Below are 16,169 nucleotides of genomic sequence, written 5' to 3'. Positions count from 1 at the left end.
CGCTGCGACCCCCCTCGGAATAGCCGAATGCCATGCCAGATAAAAAAAACTTTGCTTTCCGACTGTTCCTCAAACTACAAACACACACACATAGAGAGTGAAGAAGAATTTCGGTGGTAGAAGGAGAAAGAGAGCGTTGGGCAGGGGAACGGAACACAAACCAACAGCGAACTAAACCAAAAATCGATAAGAATAACAAACGGAGGAAGAATAAAGGGGGGAATATCTTAAACGGTAAAACGAATCTTGGAGACTCTTGGCAGAAGAAGGAGAGAAGGGATTAAAAGAGAAGAGATCAGCAATCATTGAACTATGTACATAAATATATGTATGTATAAGAAAAGAAGAGATAAGAGAGCCACGAGAAAGATATTTTAGTCATAAAGAAACCAACGAAAAGATCAACTGCGGCACAATGGAAAGCATTTAAGCTGAGAGAAATATTTACCATAAATTCAAGTTGCTGTTTTTGCTCAAGAAAGTTGGTCTAAAAAAGTGACAGCTGGAATGGGTTACATCTCTTGCTTGATCTCTTCAGTGTTAGTGTACAAAGGATATCCATATCATCCCAGCGTTGTCATTGCCTGAAACGCGAGTTTTGCTGTAGCTGAAATACCTTGAGCCAAGTGTCAAAACTTTCGAGAAATGTACGCTGCAGCGTGCAACGCTAGACAGGGGACCGGCATGTCATTTTGCCAATAAGCAGAAAATGCCCGACACTGCGCAGCAGAAAAAGTTATCGTCCAGAATTCCCGCTGCTGCTGCTGCTGCTGCTGCTGCCTGCCGCCTGCCACTAGAAATCCTCCCACGGCATCACGATTGCTGTTGCTGCTGCAGCTCCTGCTGTTGCAACTGCTTCCTTTTCCTTCATTTATGTTTGACAGCCGCTGAAAAGTACGTGTTTAGTTAAGGTCCATGGAGAGAAGAGAGGGGCTGGCAGATAGTGGTACGAGTGGATGTACTGCCAGAGGATGCCCCAAGCTTTGGAAATCGATGTTGATAACCGCATTGAGGCTGTCTGTCTGTCCGTCTGCCTTCTGGTGCTACTGCCTTTGGCTCCTCCTGTGGCTGTGGCTGTGAGCTCCTGCTGCGTCCGTGCCTCCGCCCCCTGTGGCTTCTCCTGTGGCGCTGCCTACCAATTGAGGAAATATCACTTCAAGTGCCCAGGCCATAAAACACAAAAAACCCCTCCAAAAGTGGGATGGGTGGGGGAGAGGAAGACAGTGTGTGTGTGGGGAGTCCACTCCAAGTGGAGCTCCTGGCCTGCCACTTGAATTGCCTCGAGTGCAAATGAGAAAAGACGGACGAGTGGTCTGGGGGTCTGCAGTTTGGAGTTGGGACTGGGACAGGGACTGGAACTGGGACTGAGGTTCAGGTTGAAGTTGAAGTTTCGGTGTCCTGTGTCCTGTCTTATCTGCCTCTGGTTATTTATCATTTTGCACTTTTCGGCTACTCGAGTGACAAACGAGCGGAGCAGCGTACAAAGCTAAACGCAGAGAGATTTGCACTAGACAGGAAAATATAGCTGGAAAAATAGTTCACAAAATTTGCAAATACCCTGAATGATTTGAATTTTAAATAATTTGTTCCATAAAGGTTAGTTTATGGGAATTATAGTAAATAAAGAACATTTCTTTGAACGTAAAATAGCAGTCAATGCAGTCAAAACAACCGTGGAGCGCTTCTGCATAACGTGTGACGCTCAGAATATTTTCGTTTGATGGCTAATAAGACTGGAAATGTGCCAAAGGTTTCTTTGTATTAATACAACCGCGAATATGACAGATTTTTAGTTGTTTAAAATATTTTGAAAATGTTTTCCATACCAATTAAATGATTGAAAATGTTTATTTATTTATTAATCTTAGAGGTTGCTTTCCATAGAAGCAGATATATATGTGCATATATTCCATTATGTACAAGTGTAGTAAAATTTCAACGTTTCCACCACAGTCACTCTTTTGTCATTCCTGACACCTACTTATTACCTCTTAACTTTTGCCACCCATCAATTCCTGTTACACCACACAAATCATCTCAATTTTTTGGTCTTTTGCTCTTCTGTTTTCCCCAAATAAAAAGCCCAAAACAAAGTCAAGTCTAACGTTTAGTCAATTAAAAAGTGTTAAGAGTGTTTCGGAATTGAGTTTCTTCCTCAAAAAAAAAGAACCCACAACTCTTGTTCCGTAACGATTTCCGTAACGATTTTTGGTCTTTAATTTGGCTTTTTGTTTGACCCCATTGCACCTCCCACTCTCTCCCTACTGTCTATCGTTATCTGTAACCATTTTTGTATCTATATTTTTGTGTGTGTGTTTGTGTGTTTCGTATCTATGTGTGTCAGCTGTGCCCACCTCCACGAGTGTACGGCTGAACCCCTGCCCCCTACTGAATGCCACATTTCATGCTGTGTGATATTTACTTTCGGCCTGTGGTCGTCCATACCTCCACTCCTCACAGACCTCCCCCTACTGAGACACCTCCCCCACTTCTAACACTCCTCCCTCGACTGCTACTCCTGCCTTTCCCACATATCAGTGACTGTGTGTATTTTTCCCACTCTCGACTTGATGACGAAGTCAGGTTGGAAAAGTGTCTTTATCTCTACTTACTTTTCCACCTAGCAGGGGTCTCTCTTCGCTCTCCTCCCGCCTCATTCCCCCTGCCCGCTTTCCTTCCTCTTTTAATTTCAGATTGCCTTCTGGAGTGGCTAGGGCTGGTGGGCCGCAAGTGCTGGAAGGTGTAGCAAGAACTTGCCCCAAAACATTTTCCTGTTTCTGTTGCTGCCCTGCATGGAACTTTTTCAAATTTCGGATGCGAGTTCACCTCTTGGTGGCTCCTCTGGTTTCTGTCTTTCGGGTTACTCCTCTCTGGGCGCCTGTCCTTGCGGTTTACTCCTGCCTGCCTCCTGTTTTTGAATGTTTGCTCCTCCTCTGGCTTCTGTCTCCCCATGATTCCTACCTTCTCTATGATATCTGCTCTCTCTGTGGCTCCTTTTCGGTGGTCACTTTTCTCCCTCCCTTTCTCATTTCGCTTAATTTATGTTTCTATGCCGCAGCCGACCGCTGGTCTGTTTATCTGTCTGTCTTTCTTGCTCTTTAGGCGTTCCCCTTCTCTTTCTTTTGGCTTCCCATTCTCTTTCTTTAGTTTCCCTTCTCTGTTGGCCTGTCTTTTTCTATGTCGCTGACTGTCTTGCTCCATGTTTCATGCTCTTGTTCTATTTTTCTATCAGAGGGTAAACGTAGGGCATACCCAACCAACGAAAAAGATAAATTACAGAAAATGCTGTGGTGACCATCATATGGTAGCCATGTAGCTGACTTTTAGTAGAATTATTTCCATAGTTATTATTCAACTTTTTCAGCAAAATTCATCACGATCGGTTAAAGATTTCGGTAGGAGCAAGGCACTCAAAATAAAGCAAGGTTATTCTCATCCCTTGCAGGGTATTTAATATATTTTGTAAGCCCTGGAGCCTGTCCTCTTTCCGAGTTTAGCTTAAAGTCGCATTTACCAGGTGTTTTGTGTTCTCCTTCACGCTCGTCCTACACCTTCTCCAGCGCTTCGCTCTGCTTCTCCATCCTCTCCTTCTACTTCTCCTACCCTTTTGTGCTGCTTCGAAATGTTGCGCCCATTCCCTCGGCCCTTACCGCCTCCTGTTTTCCATTTATGTACTTGCAGCAGGCGGCTGTCTCATTTGTTAAGCTTTAAGTTTTTCGGTTGCATGATAAAGTTGCACAGATTGCGTCAGGATCTTAATGAGCAGAACTGCAGGGGCAGCAGCAGGACTCACAACCATAAATGGGGACACAGGGACATCCAGCCACTTCCGCGACCAGGACGGGGCGGCGGCGGCAGCGATGGTCATGATTAATCTCAACACTTTCCGACCCATTAATTTCACTCCGCCAAGGGGCTCAGCAAGGGGTTGCTGCTGCCTGCCTGCCACTCTCTTTTCTCTGTGGGTAATGGATAGAGAGGGGGCTCGAATGGGGGAAGGGGATTTGGATTCTGTGAGTTGTCATGCGAGTGCGTTACTTCACTCTGCACTTCACTGTACACTTCACACTCTCTTGACCAACAGCAGCCGGAGCAGCTGCCTTTGTGGAAGGGCTCGTGCGTCCCTCCCCAGTCAACGGCTACAACTGCCTTTGGCTTTGTCCACTGCCTTCATCCACCTGTGTGGTTAAGAGGACTTCTACAACAGTCGCACTTGCACCTTCCCCTAATGTGCGCCTTGTGTAATGTGTGGCAATGTGGCAATTCCCCAAGTGAATGTGTCCAGCAGCAGCAGTGCCCCCTTTTTGCCGACGCTGATGATGGGCAGATGACGATGAGGTGTAAAAGGTAACAGAAACAGCAGATTGAAAATGGATTCAACGCCCCAACCTGCCAGGGAGAGTGAGGAAATCCATCGATACACGAGGGGGTGGACACACATTGCAATTTGTTTGGGTAGAAAGTTCGCTTGGTTTGATCCCATGGATGTCGATGTGCCTGTCTATGAGGAATGCGTGTCATAAAATGACTAAAATATTGCCAGAGGCTGAAGCTGACAGGAACGTTTGGGAGCAGGCCAAGGAGCTGCAGAGCAGGGGCAGCAAAGGAGCTCCAGGAGTTGCACAGGCAAAGCAAAAGTAGCATGAACGACAGGCTGGATAGTAGCAGGAGGCAGGACATTAAGACGTGACCCAGAACGTGATTGGGAGTGGGAGTTCCATACGATCCATATCCAAGCAATGCCATGGCAACACCCTAATCTATGTCCAACCACCCCCCAAGGGCAGGAAATATATATTTATTTTATATTATATTTTTTTCTACCATTTTCTTAGCGTTTTTGAAATGCTCTCGGAAAAGGTTTACAGAGTTTTTAATGGAAGTTTTGTAGCGTTGAAAATTTAATCGAATTGGGTGCTTTTTCGATGGAATATCGAACAAAGTCTGGTATATATCGATGATTGACTTTTATCGATTAATTATCTGAATTTATCAGTAATTTCAGAATGTTTATCGAACTTTTTACGAAGGTCTTCAATATTTATTATAAAGATTAGATTCCCCAATAGCTAAAGGCCATCAAAATGGTTAAAACGAAGGCTGATGCGTTGAAACAACTATTTTAATGGAAAGAAAATCAAAGAAAATATATTTATGTTATATTTTCTATTATATAAACACCCAAAACTCCACCCAATGTTTTTCTAGAGTATTTCCAAGTCGCGATCTCTCAGTTTTCACCTTTTCGCGCTGCTTTCAGTTTGTTTTCCGGCGCTTTACTTCCACCAGCAGCGTTGTCAGGATACGAAATTACATTTGTACCTTTAATTTATTGATGTTCCAATGCGTTCGTTCGCCTAGTCACAACGCTAGAGAGAAGGTTGCCAGGCATGGGCATGGGCGGTGTGTGTGTTTTGGGGGGTGTGTCCGAGACCGTAACAGATGCGCATGAAAGGTGTGTGGGAGCGTGTGTGTGCTGTGTGTGTCGGGGTCGGGGTCACCTTTCGAGGGTCCGTGGGTCCGTTCAGTTTAAAGGTTCATTTGTTTTTTTTTTTGCTACCGTACGGGGCGTGAAAATGGCCAACTAATAGAATGTCTTGACCCAAGTATAAAAAGGGTTTCCCCGGGCAATTTGATTTACAGGCGGTGCCCACTAATGGAAGGACTCGCCGGGCAGGATGTGCCATGTGGGACCCACTACATTGGCACGTGACACCAGAGCCAAATGCTAATGAAGTGTGGGGAAGGGGAAAATGGAAAAGGCATTTCATTTGTTTTAAACCCAGGGCCAGGGCCAGGGCCAGGGCCAACAGAATGGCGTCCGGCGGGGTCCTGCCATGTCAGGTGTGGATAGCGATAGGGGAAAATCCTTTTCCCATTTCGGCAAATTGCCAGCGACGCAAAGATTTTGCCACCAAAACAACACAATTTGAGCTCTAAACTTGGGTTCAGGTTCGGCTCAGGTTCAGGTTCAGATTCCAGCTGCAGCTTTTTGGCGCCCTCAAAGCCTCCCCCCATTCAAATGGCCATAAATTATAAGTGACGAAGGAATTTTGCTCGTTCGTTCTCTTCTCTCAGTGTTCGGTCTCGCTGCTCGTTAACTTTGAAGACAAAATCCCCGCCGCAGCAGCAGCAAAAGTGGGGGGCATCCATCCGCATGTGTTGCAACTTATTTACATGCCACACCACCAACAGGAGGACACTCAATCTGTGCCGTCAAGAACTTAATGCCACGCGCCAGACAACAAAGGAGCAAAAACACACATGCACCCCGAAAAAAGAATGCAAGAAAATGCAAAATTTATCATTTGCTGCTGCTGCCTGCCTGCAATGAGCTCTTGAGCTGAGCAGCAAGAAAATCTGGCAGCCACTGCATCCCGGAATCCAGAAGGAGTTCCTACATATATCCTTTGACATGCCACTACCATAGATAGACAGAGAGAGAGAGGGAGAGAGACGAAGTGTCTCTGGCAGAGGATGTGCTGCATGAAATTTGCGTGCAAACTAATGAAATGTGGGTAGACCATGTTTATGCGTGGGAAGGAAATTAGGAATTTAATCGGAAACAAGTTCAGCTTTGGTGTTTTTGGATTGAAATTTATTTAAAGTTCATGTTTAGGGTAATTTAATGATTAAAAATAGCTTAAGGACTGAAGAATAGTGTCATAAAAAATAAATTACCCAAAAATATAAACTTACAAAAAATCATTTTGGTAAAAATTCAGAAAAATACCAGCTAAAAAAAAGAAAAGATAAAAATAAACAAGCACCAAAAAAATTCTGAATTGATATAACCAATTACAAATACTTGAAAATATTCAAAAATAATATTAGAAAATGAATAGAAAAATAATAGCAAAATGACAAAAACAAAAAAGGGAAATAAAAATAGATTAAAAAATAAATATCACGAAAAATCATTAAAAGGAGCAAGGACATCCATAAAGCTCACTCATAAATAAATTCATGAATTGACGATTTCGTAGATTCACAAATTCACACATTCGCATAAACGAAAAGGCGAGGAAAAACTTTTAAGTTGACAATAAAAAAAGTTTAAAGTCCTGTCGCACCATTAACCAGACTGAGACAAAGAGCTCTCACACACACAAGCACACACATGGGCTACACACACACACACTATCACAGTTTCATAGACGCGTAATTCCCCAAAGACCCACACAGACAAAGTAGAGAGCCAGAGAGGGAGAAGAGAGTCCACTGCACCAGCCATAAAGTCCTGCTCCCAGTTTGCTGTTTGCGTACACTTTGCCCTCCCTCCCCGCAACAATTTTGCCAGTGGCCAAAAAATAAGATTCATTTGAGTCCGGCTTGGAGGGCAGCAACAAAGAGAAATAAAAAGCGAAAAGAGTGGGAGTGTGAGAAATGGCAGAAAAGGGTGCGAGGGAAAGGTGACACATTCCTCAAATAGTCGCAAGTGGCTGGTGCTGCACTCACAGCACTCCCAGCTCAGTGCTTGTTGACTTTTGCCTTTGTTTCTGCTCTGTTTTATTTTTCTTTTTTACTGCTGCTGCTGCTCCTGGGGAAATTATCATTTTTCAATGCCATAAAAGGGAGCACCGCAGGCGTCGACTAGCAACAATTTCTCAGCATTTTGCAGGGGCATTTTTCAGAGCATTTTCACCGTCTCTACCCCAGCCATTTCGCACTGCAATCATATCGGGATCAGCATTGTAAATTGCCAAGAGACTCCATTCGCATATTTCTTTATTTCCCCGCACGCCACACAAAACAGATTTTTGATAAATGAGAAAATGCCATTTTCCTCAGCCCCCGAAACAAGTGCAAGAAAAGGAGTGGGAAATGGATGGGCAGGACACCCGCAACTTGTACAATTTGATTGTCTTGGCTGGGCGAAAGTTAAACATTATTTCCTTATTTATTTCCCCTCGGAAGTTTTTCCCGAAAAAAGTCGCGTGGAAGTGAGCGTAACCGGCACCGAAAAACCCTTTACACGCATTTCCTTTCGCTTTTCCTTTCCTTACTTTTGCTGCTAACGTTCTGGTTGTGTCTTTTGTTGCACGAATAAAACATAAATCTGCTTTGTCGCCAAGCATCCGGTTTTTGGTGCTCCACCGAAAAGGGTATACTTCCTTCTGGAACTGTGCTTTCGCCTCTGTTTGTGTTTTGTGCACAGTTTGACAAGCATTGAGTGCCCCCCTCCTGCTCTCTGCTAACTTTTTCTGTGTCTCCTGCCCTGCCCTTTCTTGCCCGGCCTTCCAGCATCTTTTTGCAAATGAGATTTCGTTCAGTTTTGTGCTGTGATAAATTGTTGATGGCTTGAATGTTGAATGTGTTTACACGGATAAGGGCCTCTGTGTGTGTGTGTGTGTGTGGAATGTTTGAGGGGTGATGAGAGGTCGTGGATTGGTTTGGCATTTCGCTTGTTATGAAATTTTCTCCCCCCAACAGCTTGAGTGAGGAATTTCTCGCTCGTTTCCCTTTTTCTAGATTTCCTTCTTAGATTTTTTGCTTCTATTTTTTCTCCCAGTTCTTCGTAGATTTTTCTTTACTTTTGCCACTTCCTTTTCGAATTTTCTCTAACAATTTCCCTAGCATTTGCATCTCTCTTCCTCTACTTTTTGGCGTTCCTCTGCCGCTTATTTTTGGGGTTCATTGCCTTTATTTTTCGAGGTTCCTTGCTTCCATCTTTTTGGGGTTTCATTGCCTGCGTTTTGGCCTGGGGTTTGCTTCGTTTATAATCCATTTGAATGAACCTAATATGGAAATGATTCGTTGTTCCTGTGCCTCGTTTTAATCAATGAACTCAATATGGAAATTGCACAGAGGAATGTGTGTGTCTGGCAAGGAGCTGATACGATGCGGGATTCAATGACCTTTCAACATGGAGAGAAACCTTCAAAGATTGCAGCAGAAAAGTCTTAAAATACATTCAAAAATCTTCAAAGAAAACCTGCAAAGACTTTGGGCAGCGCCAAACCCATAAAACATTTTTTTTTTTTTTTTTTTTGTTATCTCAATTAATTTCAAACTTAAAGTTTATCTTCGACTTCAGTGATTTTTACGTGTTGCAAAAGTTTTTGGAATGATTCCCGCACCCCTGCCACCGCTCCACGTAATTAATGATAATTATACTCCAAAGCTAAAAGATAATTATGCAAAAAGGTAGTCGAACGGTGAGGTGCAGGGCAACATTAAATGCAGAATTTCTAATGAAAATATGCAAATGATTAAGCAGCCGAGAGAGCTGGGAGTCTCGCCAAGGAGCAGCAGGATTGTGTTCCTCTGTTGGTCAGTCCGTTGGAAGTAATTGTTGAAATTATGCGCTAATATTTTGCACAAAACAGGAGTGGGAGTGAGTGCGGTTGTGCGAGTTCATTTAGCCATTAACTAAGCCAAAAACTGAAATCCAATTAAAAGTTAAACGCCACAAAGGCAGCGCCACAAAAAAAAAGGTAGCGGGTGGACCGTTGTTGAGGTTTTAAGGTTGAAAACTTGAAATGTTGAACATTTGGTCAAGTTGAAGGCGGCTCCTCCAACCACGCGCTGTGGAAGGACCCAGCGAGGTTAGCATATTATAAATAACATTCAAACACGCAAACAGTTTGTGGCAGGTGCCACGGCAGGGGCACATACCCCCACCAACAGAACGAGTTAACGAAGCCACTGGCCGCCCGCCAGCCGCCTGAGGCAGGCAAAAGTGTTGCGTGCCCGAAAACTCTTTTGGACCATAGGAGAAAAGTTTTCCGGTGGAAAATACAGTAAGGAACTTTGATTAAGTTTTCCATCGACTTAAAGTTTTTTCACCTCTCCACCAGAGTCTCTCTCCAACTTCGAGGCGGCGAAAATTAACTAACCCACGTAGAAAGAGATAGAAAGATAGCTAGAGCGAGAGAGAGAGAGAGAGAGAGAGCATAGACGTGCTTGGGTTCCGTAAGAAATGAAGCAGCCCGCCTAAGTATGCTATAGGAAATGCTCTGCCCGCAAGGCACGTGCTTGCTCCTTCAACGCATTTAAATGAGTGTGAAAGAGAGGCCGAAATTAGATAGAGACACGAGCAAAGAGAGGCAGGCAAGTTGGGTGCAAGAGAGGGTGGTGGAATGTGGGCTTTAATAAATAGCACCGAAGAACCCGCCTTTATGATTATTGTCTTAAAATTAATCAAAGTGTGTGTCGTCTCTGGCAGGGTGCAAAAGTTTATCTAGAGGGTGTGGGTTGGGGGGTTGGGCTGGAGCTAATAGATTTTGCCAACAGGAAATGGCTTCAACGCTTTGGCGCCTCTTCCTCGAAACGTTCAGCCATTCGCCCATCAGCCTCCTTCTAGGCTCCGACCATCATCCTGCTACCATCTCCTCTCTGCCTTGATCTGCCACTTGGCCAACCTTCCTTTCTGCCGTCTCTTTGCTTTTGTTTTGTGTTTGTGTTTTGCATTTAATTGATATCCACAGCCGCCATCCTCGGCCACATTCTGTCCCTTATTCTAGTCGCATTTCGAGCACCCTTTTATCCATTCGCCTCCGTCTCCGCCCCACAATTTCCAAATTTTATTGGCTATTCTGGTGGAAAACTTTGATACTTTTGTGGATTTCGTGGATTAATTAAATTACAGGCAATATTTGTTATGCACAGGACATCGCCTGGACCCAAGGATTTGTCTAACGGAAACTGAAACAAATTGTTTTGGCGTGTGAAAGTTTTTGGCGCAGGGAAGAATGAGAGAAGTTTTTGTGGGCTTTGTGGTTGATGGCATGCCACACCACTGCTGCTGCTGCTGATCCTGCTGTGGTGTCCCATATTTGACAGTTTGCTTTTTTTGTTGTGGCTGATTTGTCGTTTGATATGGCCAAGACACATTTGCGGCTAAGCGGGACACCTGCGGGTTTCAATCGATGCTTGGATTTGCTTGGAGAAACCGGAGAAGCGCCTCACACACAAAGGGAAGCCACGCGTCATTTGCATAAGGCGTTTGTGTGGCACTTTATGAAATGTCAGGCACCTCCTGCCGTCCTGCCTCCTCTCTCTGCCCCTCTGTCTCTCTGTGTCGCCTGCTAACCAACTTTCAAACATTTTCCTCACCACATTGACAGCCTCCGCTTCCTACGCTGTCAAACGTCAACCGCCATTTTATACAATTTTTAAATGTATATCTATGGAGGATAAAAAAAGAATGGAAATGTGAGCAAAAAGTGTGGTAAATGTATGGAAAAAGTGAGGCAAAATATCGGAATAAAGTGTTGTAAATGTGGGGAGGGAAAAATATCTGGAGACAAAAAGTGAAGCAAAATGTCAGAGTGCAAAAAAAGAAGCAACAAAAAGTTGGAGCACATTTTTCAACTGTCATCGGTTTAAGCTGATGAAAATTGCCGACAGTCATGCCCCTACCACAATGTAAAGCACAAACAAAGACCCTTCCCATTCCATTAGGGGTACTCGTCGCTGCTGCTGCTGTTGCTGCTTCATTTGCCATCATTCGGCAGCCATCATCGTCAATAATATGACATGAGTACTCCTCCACCTACCGCCTGGCTTCCTGCTGCTGCCACCAACTTTTTCCCTTTTCATCTTTTGGGTGCCCTGCTGTTGCCCCTCTCCCTGCTCCTTCCCCTCTTGTTGTTGATTTCTCATCATATTTTCTAGCATCGTTTTTTTCTATTTTATTTTTTGATTTAGTGCTGGAAATTGTTTTGCTGGCCTCTCCACCCCTCCCAAACTTCCGCTTTTTTGCCTCACTAATGGCTGTGTCTTTAGGGGGAAGGGAGGTCCTTGTGGTGTCCTGTGGTGTTCTAGCAGTGCGAGTATTTGCCCACAGTTTGTATTTGTGTTTTTATTTGCTCTACTGATTATGATGCTATTTTTGACACTCGATAAAGTCAATAAACACACCAAATTGTTCCGCTAAATAATGGTTCAGCGTTTATGGGTTGATAGATTTAGTGGGGATTCGCGGTGTGGGGTCTGTGGACAGCGGCGTAAGGGAAATTATAGCTCATAAAAAATGCATTCATCTTGTACATAATACAAGTATTGAAAGCTCCCAGAATCCCCCTATTAAAGGCTCCCATTTTGACTTCACCACTGTCCTTGCAGTGGGCAATCATCATCATCATTTTGATCCTCTGCTGCTGGGGCTGGTCATTTATTTAAGTGCCGGCTTTTAGGCTTTATTGTTTAACTGCTCGCTTGATTCATCGATTTCTTTGCCGCAGCCATAAATCAATTTATTTATATATATATTTATATCCCCCCATTTTTTCTCTCTCTATTTTTTTGCAGAAGGAAAATTGAACAAAAATCGGAACAATCCAATCGGAACACAAATCTTGAAACCAAAGTCCATTGCGGTTCCGACCAATTAATATTGATGGTGCGTTGAGTTTTTATTTATCCTTTAACTTAAATATTCCTTACCGGATTTTAAAATATTTTTTCTGCTGTGGTTTTTTATATTTCTTTACGTTTGTTTTTAAATGCATTTTTTTCTTTTGTAAAGTGTAGTTTATTTGCTCATAAAATTCAATTATATTTATATTAGCAATATAAATGTCAGCCGTAAAATAAAAAATGTGAGGCAAAAATTTAATGAATTTTTTATAGTTGCTCCAAAAATAGAGCAAAATATTTGTTGAAAAGAATTTTTGGATTTAGAATACATTTTTTGACTGGAATTAGTTCTAAAAAAAAGTGACCAAAAAATGTGTATCTGTAGAGAATTCCATAATTAATATTGAGAGGAATGTGAAAGAATTTATGCAGCTGTGAAATCAACGATTTTTGTAGAGAAATAAAAAGGAAAAATATTAAAATGTACATTCCCATGGCCAGTGCAGCACGACAAAAAAAATTGATTTTTGCGCAAAAAAAATTGTAAATAATTCATGATAATTCGTTGAATTATGTGCGCTTTATTGGAGATTTGTGGCTGTGATGCTGACTTCTCATTCGGAAGAGATTGATAGAGAAAAGCGCTAGGGAACACTGTGAAGGGAACACTGAAAAGGGAACGATGTAAATGGAACGCTGTGAAGGGAACACTGTGAAGGGAACACTGTAAAGGGAACACTGTGAATGGAACGCTGTGAAGGGAACACATTACAGACTTCACTGTTAAGGAACACAAGGTACAATTTTTATGGGCCACTATTAAGCTTTATATAAAATTCAAATGTTAACAGAAAATCCTGCATTGAATTTTCAGCCTTTCTGTATTAGAAAAAATCTTTATTTGAGCAAGCATTAAATATTTAAATGAAGTTTACTCCTGCCTAAATATTAAAAATATATAAATTTAATGCCTAAAAGCTTTAAGCTTTTAATTCAAAACTCATTTTAAACCCTTGTTTCTTATCCATTGTTTATTTTTGAATTATTTAACAAAGTTGAAGCTTTAATTCAACATTTTCTTTAGAAATTGTCGCTCCATTTGAATCGATAAAAGAGAAATGCTTAAAATTGGCCAATGCTTAATGCTGCCTGTCCATTTGTATGTAGACTTTTGGGACGCACTGTTGTGTGTGTGTGTGTGTGTGTTTGCTCCATTTTAAATGCAGTTTGTTGAACTTTCTTTCGATGTGCAATTTGTATTACTAATGCGGAGGGCAAACAAAGATGAGCTGCAGGAAAAAACTAGAGAGAAAACAGAAGAGAAGCAGCAGCCAGAAAATGTTTGGAAAAAATAGGAGCATCCGTAGAAAATGGGTGAAAAAAGAGCAGCAGCAGGAGGAACAAATAGGAGCAGTAGTAGGAAAATGGCAGAGCAAAAAGAAAGAAGCAAAATGGCAGCAATGGCCAATGAGTCGAATGATTCGGGCAATTGGAATTCCAAAGGAGCAAATAGGACCCACACATAGCCCCCAGTCTCCCTCTCCCTCTCTTTCCTGCCTGTGTGTGTGCTAGATTGCCATTCGGTTTGAGGCGGCAGCAAGATGCCCCGTAATAATTCACTTCTCTCTGGCCCTGAGAGGCGAGGCAGGAAAAAAAGGATTAAATATTCAACACAAGTCGGAGACCAGGAAGACATTTCAAGAGTCATGTGGTGGCAGTGCTGTGTGGAGCAGCCAGTAGGAAGAACCATCAGTGGCAGCAGCTGTAAAGTTTAGTTTGAGTGCAACACCAACAACATCGACGACGACAGACCCAGCCCCTAAATGCGCTCATGTGCAAAAATGCCATTGTTTTGGATTTGGTCGTAAACAAAGCGTTGAATGAAAGCAAAGGAAAAAACCTAAACTAAAGGAAGTGAAATTCTTGCCTTTACTTGTTGGTAAAAAAAACTAGGCGCTAAAGGTAGGCAAAGAGGCATGTGGCATGCGGCATACACAAGTGTAAAGCAACAAAACGGAAGCCAGAGACTAGAACACACAGCAAATACGAGTAAGTGAGAAGGAAAGAATATTGCAAGGAAAATATTAGACATGGGCAATGATCTGCAGGAAATAAATGGGAGTTGGAACTGTCTTTGGAAGCGCTTGAATATGGGAATTAATTGGGTTTTATATGAGGTTGCTTTAAGATCTGTCTTAAAATGTAATTTCTGCGTAGCTTTCAACTCTATAAATTTTAATCACTTAAAAGTGTTTAATTCACACCAAATTATAGCGCATTATTATCCCCACCTCTGCAACCCTTTCTTGCTGCAAATTGTGTTACTTTTGCCTTGACTTTCTTTGACCTAGTCCAAAACTCTTCTCTAAAACAGCTAAAAACCTGCTAAGACACAGTCCCAAATCTCTTGCTAAGAAACTTACGTCTTAATCCTAGTCTTAAAGTTGTTTTAAGACCCAGATATGCCACACACTTTGTGCCTGCATTTTACAGGGTATCCATTCAAGCAACAATAGCAGCAACAACAATGGATGTGCAGCACTTGAGAGACACCCTTTCCACCCACCTTTCACACACAGAGAGATGGACTTTCCGAAAAGAAGAACGGGGGGAAGAGACTTTCCATTGGGGCAGGGGACTGGGAATAGTGTGACGAACGGGCGGCAGGACTTTTGGTTGAGAATTCTACATCCTTTTTAGTTCTCGTCTCTCTGTCTCGTTTTGCTTGAGGATGTACAAAAAAAAACGTCTTCCTATTGGGTTTTTGGGTGTCCTTGCTTTTGCTTTCAATGTGCGTGGCGCAAGAGCAAGGACTGTGAGCAGAAGAGGGAGTACTGTGGTGTGCTGGGGACACTGTTGGACGCTGCCACAAATGGCGTCACATGCTAAAAACCCAAATAGCAACAGCCACAACAGCAGCAGCAACAACAACCATCTGAAAAATGTGGGGACTTGCAATTCCATTGCAAAAACTTTTGAAATGCCAAGAAGATGGTTGAAGAAGGAGAAGAGGACATACTGTCGAAAGGACATACAAAAGTCATAAAATACACAGAACACCCAACAAGGCAAACATCAGAAAGGACAATACAGGACGCACAGAGACACATTCAAGTCTTTGGGTACAGTTGAGTGCACACAATGTACCCTCGGTTAAACGGCAAGGATGGGTGACTGGTGTTTTGTTGTGGCTGTAGTTTTCTCTCGGCTGCTCGTTTCCGGTTTCATTGCAGTCACATTTTTGGCATATGTCACCACACAGACGCCCAAACCCAAACCCACTCCCCCGTCTGTCTCGATGCAATTACAGAGCTCCACACAAATTGTTGCTTTGGAAAACATTTTAAGCAGAATTGAATTTACTCGAAACTCTTGCAAGGAGCGAAGGGGGAGCGCCCGAAAGGGGTTAGAGTCAAACAATTGGGGGTTGAGAAACTACGGAGCAAAACTACACACATTTGAGGGGCAACACTCGCCCCACCATTAAATATTTTTGGCCAACAATTTGACCAATCGAAAAGCGCTCCTGCAGGCAGAGGACCTGTGTCTGTGTGTGTGTGTGCCTGTGCCCCCAGCAACAGTTTCGTAAAAATGGCTTATAAATTATTATATGCCACACAAAAGATTTAAAAGTATTTTGTACGCTCACTTTCCCACAGCCATAGAACAGAGTTTATAAATTGCCCATAAAAACCAGAAGGAGACGACACCAAAAAAAAAAACAACAAAAACTTTGCGACAAATTTTTGGGTGAAAAAAAAAACAAGATACCAGCACACATAGAGAGGAGAGAGTTGATAGAATAAATGATGCCCGTTGATATTTTAGGGGGAATCTAAGTAGAAACTGGGAAGAAGTCGGTTTAG

At 42.8% G+C, this 16,169-nt stretch overlaps 1 protein-coding gene across 3 annotated transcripts in view; it reads left to right on the top strand.

The window, feature by feature from the left end:
• The window catches only part of LOC117898575 (protein tincar), a 77,245-nt gene that overhangs the window by 16,567 nt on the left and 44,509 nt on the right, over positions 1–16,169 (top strand). For all 3 annotated transcript variants that reach the window (XM_034808090.1, XM_034808093.1, XM_034808094.1), the window contains exon 3: positions 12,256–12,346. The gene's annotated coding sequence lies outside the window, so the exon portion shown is untranslated. The remainder of the gene's footprint in view (positions 1–12,255; positions 12,347–16,169) is intronic.

Source organism: Drosophila subobscura, chromosome O (assembly GCF_008121235.1).
Source record: "Drosophila subobscura isolate 14011-0131.10 chromosome O, UCBerk_Dsub_1.0, whole genome shotgun sequence".
In the NCBI taxonomy this organism is placed as follows: Eukaryota; Metazoa; Arthropoda; class Insecta; order Diptera; family Drosophilidae; genus Drosophila; species Drosophila subobscura.
The sequence above is the reverse complement of the archived record's forward strand: the minus strand, read 5'-3'. Positions and strand labels throughout refer to the sequence as shown.